A 13854-nucleotide genomic window follows, 5' to 3' on the forward strand; every position below is an offset into this window, starting at 1 on the left:
ATGAGAATAACGTAAAGTTATTATGTTTTTATATTTTCTTTACTCTGCTCAAAAGCAGTGGGATGACCCTCCTCCACCATAGCAAAATAGCCACCAATGGGGGCTCACACTCCCAGCCAGTGCTGGCCCTAGCACTGTTAAAAAAACGGTGCAACAGTCTTTTTTGGCGCGACCTCCATTTCCTCCTTCTCTTTAAATACCCTCACTACCACTCACCAACAATGCACCTCATCTCTCTATATCACCTTTCTGGCAAACATTTCATTTTTTTATAGCGCTACTCATAATTTACTCACACTCAGTTCTGTGATCTGCATGGTACACATTCTTTGTAGCAGGCACATTAACCATCTGTGCTGTGTGGGTGGCAGGAGTGCCCATGTGAGTGCATGGTGTGCGATGCAAGAGTGTGAGAGTGGGGTAAGAGAAGTGACTGCAGGGTGAGTGTGGTGGCCATATGAATTTGGGTGCGGATGTAAGTGCTGAGTGGAACAAATTAATACGTGGTTAGTGATGTGCTTGTTTGAGTGAGATTGCAGATTGAGCAGGGAGGGGGACAGGATGAGTGGTGTCACATGAATGCAAGGTGAGTAGGTATCTTGTGTGACTGCAGGGTGAGTGTGGCAGGCTAGAGGAAATCGCAAAAACACTATAGGGAGTTAAACTAGGTTTTATTGGTTTCAATATGCGTTTTCTGAGGACAGTAAGTCTGTAGTAGGGAAAGGGTGCTTCGGATTCCTTCTCCGGGGATACACGCCCTCTCGGAAAGCCTTTTCCACGTTTTCTCCACTCCAGGATGATTGGATAGCCGCTCACCGGTGTCCGGCGTATGAAAAAAAAAAAAAAAACTGGACTCAGTCGGGTGCCCAATATGTACAAGGTGAAACAGGAAGAGTAGTGAGGAGTCACTTGGTCCAAATCGCTGGTACAAGGTGAAGGTTGTGATCAGGAAAGGGAGTGACGGGTTTTCAAACCAAGCTATGTAAGGTGGTTTAAAACCCTTCTTTCCCACCCAGCCACAGATACGCGAATGTACCTGTGTGAGCCACGCTTCCCTCGAAATGTGGCTGGGCGATTTGCGGTGTCGTTGGCCTCCTGGCTCCAGTAGACGTCGGGTTGGTTCTTGGATCGCTGCGCCGTCTGTTCTTTCTTTCTCGTAAGTCGTCTCTGCACTCTCTCCGTACTCGGTCTCTTCTCCTCCAGGTGTAGAACACACCAACGTTCATCCACTTCCTGGTTTTACGCGTCCGGCGTCCTCTGCGTTATCCAAGGGGGCGGGGCTTGATGTAAACTCGGCCCAGTTAAAGAAACAAGGACCTGTTTCTTCTTCTGGCAAATATAGTGGAGTCTCTGCGTTGTTCCACGTTTCCCGCTGCTGCAGAAAGAGAGGGGAGAGGGGTTCGTTCATACTTTCCGGTGCAATTGTCGTGCCCGTGTCGATACTGGTTTAGCTCCCCTCGTCACAGTGAGGTACAGGGTGAATAGCACAAGTGAATTGTGAGTGCAGCGTGATCACTGTGAGTGTAGGGTGAGCGGGTGAATGGTGTGAGTGCATAGTGATCAGTGTGAGTGCATTGTGATCGCTGTGAGTGCAGGGTGAGCATGAAAGTGAAGGGCAAGAATGAGGAGCATGTCTGGGAATGCACCCTGCATTGTGACAACACTTGAAATAATTCAGCATGTTATTGATGGCGGCGTAGAGTTTCAGATACAAGTTAAACTATTGCTATTATGGCATTAATCATCGATCGAGGGTGGAGGAAATAAATAATGTGCTGATCCTGCAACAAACTTCCAGTCTTATGTTTAGGGTTGAGAGCTCATTATTGTGACGTCCCATAAGGTACAAAAGCCTAAAGCCGTATTTTCAGCACTTATCTGTGCATACTTCGAACAGCAAATACAAATAAAAAACATTTTTAAATTTGTTCTACGGCTGACTGAATGATCCATGAATGATAATTAAAGGGAACACAGACAGAAAAGTCACATTACAAATGAAGAAATATATTTATTTACAACCCTATTTAGTCAAGACGAGATTTTTGCAGGCTCTTTAAACAGCACATGGCTGGAAACCCTACTTTATATTCCTTTTCATGAAATGCATTCTCACACTACAGCAAAGGAATATGCAGAGTGAGGGCCCAGGGGTACTGGAACCAGAAAAAGAACTAAGACTCGGTAACCAGTTTACAAAGGTACGTAAATATGCAAATGGTCTTTAAAGGCCTGTGAAAAACATGGGCGTGCTGGAGATTAGACTCCAGACACTGTCCCGCGAGCCTTCCAGCATCCCAGGCTGAGACACAGGCTGAAGCCCTTTCAGCCCAATGGGCATTGCGTGCCTGAGTGTGTGTGTATATCTGAATGCATTTCGCTGGGACGCAGGTGACCCATCCTAGACCAGCCTGGATCGGATTCCAACCTGAGTTGGATAGTGTTAATAGTGTTTGGCAATACATTAGCAAGGAATGTTCTCTGGAGAGTAGTCTGATGCAGCCTTGGGTGACTTAACCTACGTTTGGAGGGCTTTGTCATCAGAACCAGTCCAAGGGCCGATTGTAGTACTTTAAGTTTAGTTATTGCTTTATGATCACAAGTCTTTCATGACAAATGGCCTATAAGCACCCAATTGAGCTCCAGAAAAATGCTTCTCAAGAGATTCCAGTGTCCCAAACATCCAAAACAGTCATAAAAACTCACTTTGTGCTGCAAGTGCTTGAAATTGAAAAATAGAAATGCAGGTACTCTGTAACAGAGTACCTGCTTGTTTCTGAGGAGTGCTGGTACTCTTCAATTAAAAGTAGTTTGTCACTCTTGAGAAGTGCAGGTACGCTGCCTCTCAAAATATTAAAGTGCCAGTACTCAGTATTGGACAGTACCGGCCCATTTAAAGCACTGTGTGCTACTGAATGGACACCAGTGAGAGCCCTGCAGTGAGCCAGAAGGGGCCTGGGAGGCTCTGAGGGACTGCCACCTGGTGAGCAGACCGGCAGGCACCATGACTGTGTGTGTGTGTGTATGTGTCTGTTTGGTGTTGTGTGCTGGTGTATGCACGATGAGCAGTGGGCACGCAGACTGCTAACTGCAACAAGTTCCCGACCGGTTGGCCTGCTGCAGAGGAGTCAGGTGTCTTTGGCGGTGCAAGATACACCCCAACAGACTGAGTCCTCACTGCAAAGCAAAGGAAGGTTGGGTGGTGAGGAAGCTGAAACTGGATCCTGCACATTGAACTATGACATCCGGATCCAGAACCCCCCTGTTCATCAACACCACTCTCCTCCTGCCCTGATACAGATCTGTGCAAGCATCTACTGGCTATAAGTGATTTATTCCAGTTGAAAACATTTTAGGGGGGCTGTCGCGTGCATGGCTGGAGTGTTGGGTGAAACTGTTCAACACCTAGGTCTTTTAAGGGGGGCTTTATGTTTTAGGAAGGGGCATGCGTTTTAGTTTTGTGTTCAGAACTTTCTAAAAACCCATCTGAGAAGTATGCATCAAAATATTGTATATATAGATTGCTTCAGGTCCTGTAACATGGGAGGCAATGCTTAAACTTCAGACAGGAGGGAGGTTGCCTTTCACGTAAGAGGTTTCTAGGGCTGGGACTGACAAACTGGACGTATTTTGTATCAGTAGACAGAGATACAAACAGGAAAACAAACTGCTTTACATTAGAGTATCCATGGTTTAAATGGCATTTGGAAGTGGGACCTTATTCTATCTAAGCGGTTTATCCAGCACTTAAAACAGCACCTCTGAATCTTATAGCGAAATTGCTGAATTTACCATAGACTAGGAGCCCCTACATTTAAAAGGCATTTAAGCCTGTGAGTCTCAAAATAGCCCTTTTGTGTTTTTGGTGGACAAGGTATGGGGAGGGTTATTTTCCAATACTTGTTGCCCTTATGTTATGTGATGGTAAGATGCTGAGAATTAAACTGTTTAATTCTTAGTGTGAGTAAAATAAAAAGGTCAGGGCTGGAGGTCAGTTATGTTATCATTAAAATGTATTTGTTTTCAGCAGTTCACAGAAACCCTGTGCCTTTTAACCATAAATCTCTTTATTTATCTCTTACTCAACTAACCTGCTTTGAATTACAATGATGTGTATTGAGGTAATTGAGCAGCGCCCACATTACATCTGCATGTTAAGTGTTATATCTCCCAATCACTTGTATGTGATCAGTTTATTACATTGATTAGTTTTACATAGTGCTGCTAGATTCTATCAGCTGTACACCAAGGGGACGATTCCGATCCGGTAAAATCACCGTCCGTACGATTCGTATCAGGAGCAGTTTCCGTACGACTCGTACACACACCATACGACTCGGCGAGTACGATCCAGACCGGGTGATCAGGACACGATTCGTACGGGCCACGTTAGGTAAGGGCAATTCGTACGGAAAAGCGCACATTCACATACACACCGTACGGCTCGTACACCCCATGATCGTAGGGGTATGGCTCGTACACCCCATGATGGTAGGGGTACGGCTCGTAAACCCCATGATGGTAGGGGTACGGCTCGTACACCCCATGATTGTAGGGGTACGGCTCACACACCCCATGATCGTAGGGGTACGGCTCGTACACCTACGATCATGGGGTATACGAGCCGTACTCCATGATTGTAGGTGTACGAGCCGTACCCCTACGATCATGGGGGGTACGCACCGTACCCAGGGGGGCCGTTCCGTACCTGTTTCGGGGCAAACTCTGCTTCTACGGGAGTTTTCAGCTCCCGTAGAAAAAGGGTCGTATGGAGCGGACCCAACACAAATCGTACTTGCCGCGTCGGAAAAAGCAGCCGCGAACCGTACAGACATCGCGTACAGCGGGTTCCGAGGGCGAATCGTATGGGGATACGATTCGTACAGTCTCTGTACGATTCGTACGGAGTACGGCTCCTGGTACGAATCGTACTTCGTCGTACGTACGGGACGTTTACAGGTACAATTCGTACGGGGAAAAAACGCTCCGTACGACGATTCGGAGCGCTTTTTACCGGATCGGAATCGACCCCTATGTAATCTATGTATGTGGACTACATTTGGGTGATGCGGTAGTTGGGTTGCTGTGATACATTGTGGATACTGCTGATGTGCACAGCAGAGCAGTGAGTAAACTCCAGTATAGGAACAGTAGGGGTTGTTAACTAATGAGGTGAATGAGGGGAGTTTTTACAGTGTTAGCCTGCCCTAAAAATTGCCCATATCCTTGAAAAGAGGAGGACCAAGGCAGCTACTTTTCCTGAAATTAAAGGTAAATTTCAATACATTTACACGTCAAATTTCAATACGTTTCCATTTCAAATGTCTTTCATGCTGCACTCCAGACACAGTCTTTGTGTAGTGATGCCCCTTACCACAGGGCTGTCTCCAGCCTGGAGTGCCCACAACAGAGACACAAGGAGGTGTGAGGGCACGGCACTGAAGTGTGATTGAGGTAGACAAATGCGGGGTTCAAATACTTCAAATATATGAGTGTGCAGTTCCTAAGAATGTTAGTGGAAGTCAGGTCTCTGGAATAACTTCCAATTAGAGACAGAGCCGGGGTAGTCGAAGGGCTACCCACCTTGCCACTTCTAATCGAGTGTGAGAGAAGCGCTTTGAAAAAAAACCATCAGCTTTTGACCTACATAATACAAGGACTTGAAATGATACAAGGTGACACTTAACCTTGTACGATATTGCACAGCAGGTGACTAGACACATTCTGCCAAATTGGATACACCAGCCCTGCAGTAGTGTAAGACTACTAGGATACTTTCCTTTTATGGTCCAGACAAATTGCCAATAGACCCTTTGGGGGCTGATGAGGCAAGAAACATGTTGACTAAAACTAAATAGACTTTATGCTCTATAGGATCATCATCTTCTATAGGAGCTACACTGTTTTTACTTAGGTTAGCGAGCTGTGTCAATAACATTTCTTTAATAAAAGTCCCCCTAAACCTATTTTAAATCTCACTTACTACACTACTCACTTCATTCCACATACCCTCACTCACCAAACAGCTTTATCGAAAGAACTCCACCAATGATCCCCCTTGCGGAGGCCATCGGGCATTGCAGCGCCGGACCGATGAGGAGCATGCCCAAATGATGAAGCAGGGCACCTTTTGGGGTGTGGGAGGGCACTTCCTCCATTTGGAGGTTATTCCAGAGACCCGACTTCCATCCTCAGGAACTGCACACTCATATATTTGAACTATTACTACTAGGGAGTATGTGTGCTGGACCTGTCCAAAGAGCTCCTGGTTCCTCTTTTTTCATGTACCCTCACCTAAATGGTCCCCTTCAACCTGCAGCTCCACCCCTACTCACCCATAACATCAACATTATTTTTTGGGCCGTGACTCATGGAAAGGGACCCATGCGGCTGAAATTGGCCCAAGTAGAAGGGGCACTTGTCCACTGTCTCCATCATATATAGAAGTACCTTTGTTTGGTCAGGATTCAACTCTTTGTAGTCTTGTTGTCTTCTCTATACACAGATTTATGTTATCACAGATATCTGTATGAACAATCACTTTGCCAAACTTACATGCATTGAAGAGACTGGAGACATTACCCCAGCTGTAGTGTAAAATGTGTCCTAGATATTTACCCAACAACATAGCACTTGCTAATTATCCAGTAGAAAGTACTCCAGTTGGGTCGACATTCTGTGCAAAAGTGTGGACACTTCTTGGATAAATAGGCAGGTGCGGTTTGATTCTGGCTCTGATGCTCATTTCACAAAAAAGTAACCTCAGCAGGAAGCACTTCCAAATATAAACATAGCAGGTGCCCCAGATGAAGCTTCACTTCTTTAAAGGAGAAATTATCCAAACTTCTTGGAGTTGGCAAAGGCAAAGCAACTGTGTTGTTCTGCAATTCAACTTTGAAAAAACATCTGTAATTATGGATCGAGGTTTTATGCATTGTTAATGTATCATAGCGCAATCTCTTTTGTAGTGACTGTGATGCATGGATTCTGGCTTGTCATCTCCTGGCAAGAGCAGAGTACATGGTTCTCCCTTTTAAATACCTGATGTCTGCAAATGTCCAAAATCAATAGCACTAATCACACACCCAATCACAGAGACACACAGGCACTCACATGCTCACTCACAGATCCACACAGCCACTCACACACCAACTCACAGACCTATAGCACCACTCACTCCATCACTCACAGGCCCACACAGGCACTCACCCAACCACTCACAGAATCACACAGGCACTCACAGACCCACACAGGCACTCACAGACCCACACATGCACTCACACACCCACTCACATACCCATTGCACCACTCACACAGCCCCTCACTGACCAACATATAATATGTGTTCTGATAGTTCTGATGGGCAGAGTGTCCACTTCTGGAACCGTTCAAACATGCCCATTTAAACATTAGCAAAAGACAGCTACGGCCCGTGTAGGGCGTTCCACCGGGCGGTGACGTGGGGCGGGGGGGAGGTGTAAATTACAGGAAACGGACAATTACAGGTAAGTAACGTAAAAAATAAATCAAACAAATTTTGTTGCGTGCGCTGCAATACCAAATGCGATGCAGCGCGCAACAAAATTTGTTTGGCTATAGTTTGGCTCACAGAACCTGTAACAAGTGGTACACAAGGTCATCTACTGATGCCCTATCTGTTATTGTGAGAAAAAACATCTGTTTTGCCCTGATCCCCCCCCATTCTTTTGGTACTGTTGGTTACCCCTAGGCTCTGTTAACAAGCCCCAGGAGCATTGCTCTGTTTTTAAGTTATATAGAAATTAGGTTCAATCACAATTGGTTCAGACAACCTACTTGTAAGTCCCTAGTATGTGGAAGGGTATGCAGATTTACCCTGAATTCCGCCATATGGCATGAAGCAGACTTTTTGTTTCTGTTTGCCCATGCAATGTTTGTTTTTGCAGCTCGCGAGTATCACAATATTCTCAGGTCGCTAGTGAGGGTGCCAAGATTATATGCCCACTCGCACAGCTTCCGGCTACGATGGCACCAATATTGTATTTGTAATTGCAATTATATAGCATTTACCACCCCTGATGAAGCATCAAAGTTGTTTTTGGTGAGTAGCACTCTACTCTGGAACCCATAAAGGATTAGTGGTGAATTAGTGCAGTGAAAAATTCATGAGTTTGAGCGATGGACATGTGAGTCTGTGAGAGGTACTGAAAAGGATGATGGAGGGATAGAAGAGGGAATAGTCTAGAAAGTGTCTATTTGGTTATCATAGCAGGAGGAGGAGGTTTAGGATGAGTAGTGGAGAGATAGAGGTGGGGGAGAGTCTCTAGAAGTGGAATAGGGAAAGAAAATCAGGAAGGAGCGATACATAATGGAAGGGTTTATAAAAGCTTGTTTGGGAGATCTGAATAGTAAAGGAGGTGTAAGATGATGCAAGAAGGGATAGAGGAGAGAAGACGTTAGAAAGGGTAATGGGAATCAGAGTAGTAGAATGAGCTTTGAGATGAGTCAGCGAGCAAAGGTAGAGGCTATATTGAGTAAGAAACAGTGTAGTGCATTTCAGGGGCTAAATATAAATATATTCACTGAAAAAACCATAGGTTTGAGGCATGTTATAGTTAGTTGGACATTTCACTCGTACAAAACCATAGAAATTCCCCTGTTAAAGTTAGTTCAGTTAACTATAACTCGCGCCCCCGCAATGCACTGCTGATGATGTCACATACTACATCATTCATGACATGGTCAGTGACATCACTGATGATATCACTGACGACATTTCACATTACATCACTGATGTCCTCACTTATGACATCATCCAGTCAATGTGTTCTTCTTTAAACTTTAAATATGTTTTATATATAGAGCAAGCTGTATTGAAGAATGACTGGGTGTATAAGTGTCTGGATGAAGGTTTTAATAGGTGTGTGACTGACTGTATAAGTGAGTGATTACATGTGTCTTGCTGAATGCATGGGTTAGGTCCAACTTGTCTGAATTTCTGTATCAGTATGTCTGTTTTTGTGTAAGCTGCTGCATGTGTTGGTCAGGTGCTACATGAGTGTCTACATGGGTTATTTATTGGTTGCCTGAGTGTTTGCATGGAAGATGAGTGTGTTTGGGCAGGTGGGAGGTATGTGACTCTATGCAGAGATATGTGAGTGGTTGATTCACTGGGTGTATGAGTTTTACGAGTGCATGTGGAAACAGCTGTATGGGAGGGTGAGCGTATGTATAGATGTGTTTGTAAAAGACCGGATGTCTCAGTGGTACAAGTCCAAGTAACTACATATGTAAAAGGCAGTGAATGTGAGAGTTGGAGTATATAAATGACTATATGTGTGAGTCAGTGATTGTGGGAGTGGCTGTATGAATGAGTGTATACCTGTATTAGTGATTATATAAGAGATCTGTATGAATAAATGAGGTGGGGTGTGTATAACTGTTGTAGGTGAGTAAATGGAACATTCTTTCCATGTCTGACTATGATGAGTGCATGAGTGAGCAAGATGAATGGTGGTGTGTCGGTGTCTGTATAGCTGTATGAGTGCATATGATAGTGTTGTATTGATCAGTGACTACATGTATGAATGGTTGTATGGGTGAATGACTGTATGTGTCTGTAGACGTAGGAATTAGTGAGTGCATTTGTAGTAACTGGTTTTGATGTCTCGATGGTTTTAAAAATGGAACTGTATTTTACAGGAGGTGTATCAAAGGTTATATTAGGTTTTGAGGAGGTGCATCATATTGTCACGTGGAGGATGTCATCAGTGTAGTCATCAGTGATGTAATTTGAGATGTCATCAGCGATGTCATCCGTGATGTCACTGAGCATGTCAGGAGAGGCAAGGGAAAAGAAAAGTTCCTGAAAGCCTTAGAATTATGGAAGGGGATGATGAGGAGAATGACAACGATGAGCTAGTCATTGTGGAATCTGGCCCAAAGGAGTCCGACATTACTTTTCAACCTGCACCGAGGGATGTGGCACAGGTAGTACTGTCAGCTCCCATATTTGCAAAGCCCCAGCTGAGACCTGCAATAACCCCTACCTCAGTAGAAGTATGCACTACAGAGAGGTAATCAACAACACACCCACCTACCTCAAATTCTTCTTAAGGCATTGGCAGTGGCCCAGTGGGAAAGTACTTACAGTGAGCTGAAGCATCCGTGCCACGCTAAGACTTATTTTTGGGGCTCCTTGTAACTGTTGAAAATAATCATTGTCATAGGTAATGTTATTGCTATTTGAATTTGACAAACTGTGTGGCATTTTTATCCTGAAAAGTTTTTAAACTTCCTGTGTTTTTACTTTTGAATTCACTTTACCTATTTTGCACAACGGCGGTGCCCATAAGGAAGCGGGTCCGCCATCTTGCTAAAACAGTGTTGGTTAAGACTCTATAAAAACAGCAGGCTGGAGCATCCGTGCCGCAGGAGCACCAAAGACAAACCTGTCTGCACCTATCCGTGCTCCAACCGCGCACAGTGCCAGACATGCTGCCAGTGTGACCCCTCAACTCAGCAGGAAAAGATCTGTTAAGAGTGCAATGAAGAAAAACCAAAGGTGGTGATGGACGGAGCGTTGAGAATACAAACACTCACCCCCAGTCAACTGATCTGGATTTAATCCATCACCGTTCTTTAGCTCACTCCGCCACCCCAGTTCAGACATGGCCATATGCAAATCAGTCTGACCCTGTGCCTCATGGGAACAGTCCAGCCCGAACTGCCAAGCCATGTCTTCCCTTGACCGGAATCAAGCTTCCCAGGACCGGTTTCTGGCATTAAAGCCGTCTTCAGCCGGGCTTGCTTGACTCCAGTGGCAAAGTAAGCAAGGGACTCACGTCTGAGCATACCCTGCCAACTTAGGGCGAATAAAGAAAAACCAAAGGTGGTGATGGACGGAGCGTTGACAATACAAACACTCACCCCCAGTCAACTGATCTGGGTTTAATCCATCACCGTTCTTTAGCTCACTCCGCCACCCTAGTTCAGACATGGCCATATGCAAATCAGTCTGACCCTGTGCCTCATGGGAACAGTCCAGCCCGAACTGCCAAGCCATGTCTTCCCTGGACCGGAATCAAGCTTCCCAGGACCGGTTTCTGGCATTACAGCCGTCTTCAGCCGGGCTTGCTTGACTCCAGTGGCAAAGTGAGTCCCGTCTGAGCATACCCTGCCAACTTAGGGCGAAAAAAGAAAAACCAAAGGTGGTGATGGACGGAGCGTTGACAATACAAACACTCACCCCCAGTCAACTGATCTGGGTTTAATCCATCACCGTTCTTTAGCTCACTCCGCCACCCCAGTTCAGACATGGCCATATGCAAATCAGTCTGACCCTGTGTCTCATGGGAACAGTCCAGCCCGAACTGTCAAGCCATGTCTTCCCTGGACCGGAATCAAGCTTCCCAGGACCGGTTTCTGGCATTACAGCCGTCTTCAGCCGGGTTTGCTTGACTCCAGTGGCAAAGTGAGCAAGGGACTCACGTCTGAGCATACCCTACCAATTTAGGGCGAATAAAGAAAAAACAAAGGTGGTGATGGACGGAGCGTTGACAATACAAACACTCACCCCCAGTCAACTGATCTGGGTTTAATCCATCACCGTTCTTTAGCTCACTCCGCCACCCCAGTTCAGACATGGCCATATGCAAATCAGTCTGACCCTGTGCCTCATGGGAACAATGAGGCACAGAGTGCAATGAACTCTTTATGCATTGGTAAGCGTCCCACCCCACGCAACATGGCTAATACTATTGACTTTACGCTATGGGGTTAACAAGATGTCCATGCATATGCTGAAATGTGGCCTGATGAATGCCAGGTCACTATCAAAACATGCTGAAGCGATTAATTTAAAGCTTGACATCAGGGGGTTTAATGTCGTATTTATTACTGAGTAATGGACCACAGGGGAATCTGCATTTTATCTCGATAGAGCCTGCCTAGACGGATTCAAAGGTCTCCATAACACCCGAAACTGCTAGGAAAGGGGCTGGACTAGGCATTCTCAACAGGGATAATTGGAAATGTACTGCCTTTTCCCTAGATCAAGTAGATGACATTGAACTACTAGGATTTCAGCTAAAGGGTCATAAGGGGAATACGACTATAGGTATTTTTGTTACAGGCCACCTAACACCTTAAGCTCCTCCCTCCCACTTCTGGATATCATTATCAATATGATGCTTACACACACTAATCTTTTTCTGCTAGGAGATTTTTACCTCTGGGCAGAGGGAAACTCATCCCCGGCTTATAAAGAACTGGTGAACTCCTGTGAAACTATCGGTCTCCTGCAACAGGTACAAGGCCCGACACACATAGGAGGCCATACCCTCGACCTCATTTTCTCCCCAAGAGGCCTAATACCAGTTAGGGAAGATATCCCTTTGTGTTGGACAGATCACTCACTGATTACCTTTCCTCTACATGTAGGCAAAAAGGGATTGCTTAAAAAAAACACAGCAAAGCCTACATCGTTTGGGAGTGCACACCAAAATATAGGCTGGGCCTGTGCAGCCCGCTGCCCCACGGCTACGGCCCGGGTGGGTTCTGTTCCCGCATGAGTCGTCATCTGCAGAACTTCACATTAGTATTACACAATGATGTTTCTCTGGGGTGGCTGTCATACATGGCTCACGACGATGGGCTCAGCCCCTGCACAGATGCATGCACCCCAGAGTGAAAATAGCGATTCGTTAATCTATACGTTTCAGAGTAAATGTAAACTTGGTTAGGTCTGCTCATTTACCATTCTGCCATTAAACGCACTGTCCTCAATATGTCCCTCTCGCCTTGCCTTCACTGTGAATTCTGGAGAGTAGCTAGTTTTAGTTCTTCCTGAGTTCCCTGGATGAAGTCATTAAAGAATGATAATGCCCAATGATTGTGGGAGACACATAATTTATCCGACTCTAGAGCCCTCTTTTCGACACAGGGAAACAGTAGGTGGCTACCATTGATGTTTCAAAGTTCCTTATGTTCCCAACCGATAATAAAAATGTCGAGATAACTCTGGTGATTAATGTACCTGCAGGAGAGATCTGAGTTATTTTTAGTTGTAGTTTTGTCTCATCCTAAAGAGATGTAGAGGGTTAATGCAGAAAGTGTACCATGTATATCACAAAGTTGTATTTCATTTAAATAGCTCAGTGGGTTACTGCTTTTTGTCACATTGGCCGTTTTGTTATCTACAGCTCATAAGTTATAAATCTAATATAGCACAGTGAGCAATGAGCTAGCATCAAACAGCTGCATGCAGGGTGCAAGGCATAGGTTTACAACTTTATAGCTGTTTTAGTTGTTCTAAGTTTGCTAAAAATAAAGGGTAGCTTTGTATAGTAACGAATGTTTATTAGTAAAAAAAAGTTTGAAAGGGCACTCTTAAAAGAGAATTCGGCGTCTTAATCCTTTGGACACACAGTTAAAATACGCAATTGAGAGATTTCTTGCCAAAAAAACAGATAGGGCTTTACTTTTCAATCGTCTAGGGTGACGTTTGTCGTCTTTGAAGGAAGCGTTTGAGTGGTGACTCCATTTAGCATCTTGTGAGCTGAAGGGAGGATATTGGATACAGATCTGTGCCTGTATACACGGCTCCCTTAACACACTTGCACAGCTCTTTATTTAAGCTGCACTGGCTGGTCTTTAGCGTACAACTAATACATATGTGCACAAGTATCTTCAGTTATCTAAAGTCAGAAGATTATTCCTCTGACAAGACTCCGATTAATCAACAACATGCATGCAAATCTTGTTTGTGTGTAGAGAAACTCTACTTTATGAGGGCGTGGTTTGTCCGAAAACACGGTTTTTGAGCTTAGTGATCCACGTTTGATTACACTCTTTGCTTGTCCGACTTAATAAAAT

Source organism: Lissotriton helveticus, chromosome 1_1 (assembly GCF_964261635.1).
Source record: "Lissotriton helveticus chromosome 1_1, aLisHel1.1, whole genome shotgun sequence".
Lineage (NCBI taxonomy): Eukaryota > Metazoa > Chordata > Amphibia > Caudata > Salamandridae > Lissotriton > Lissotriton helveticus.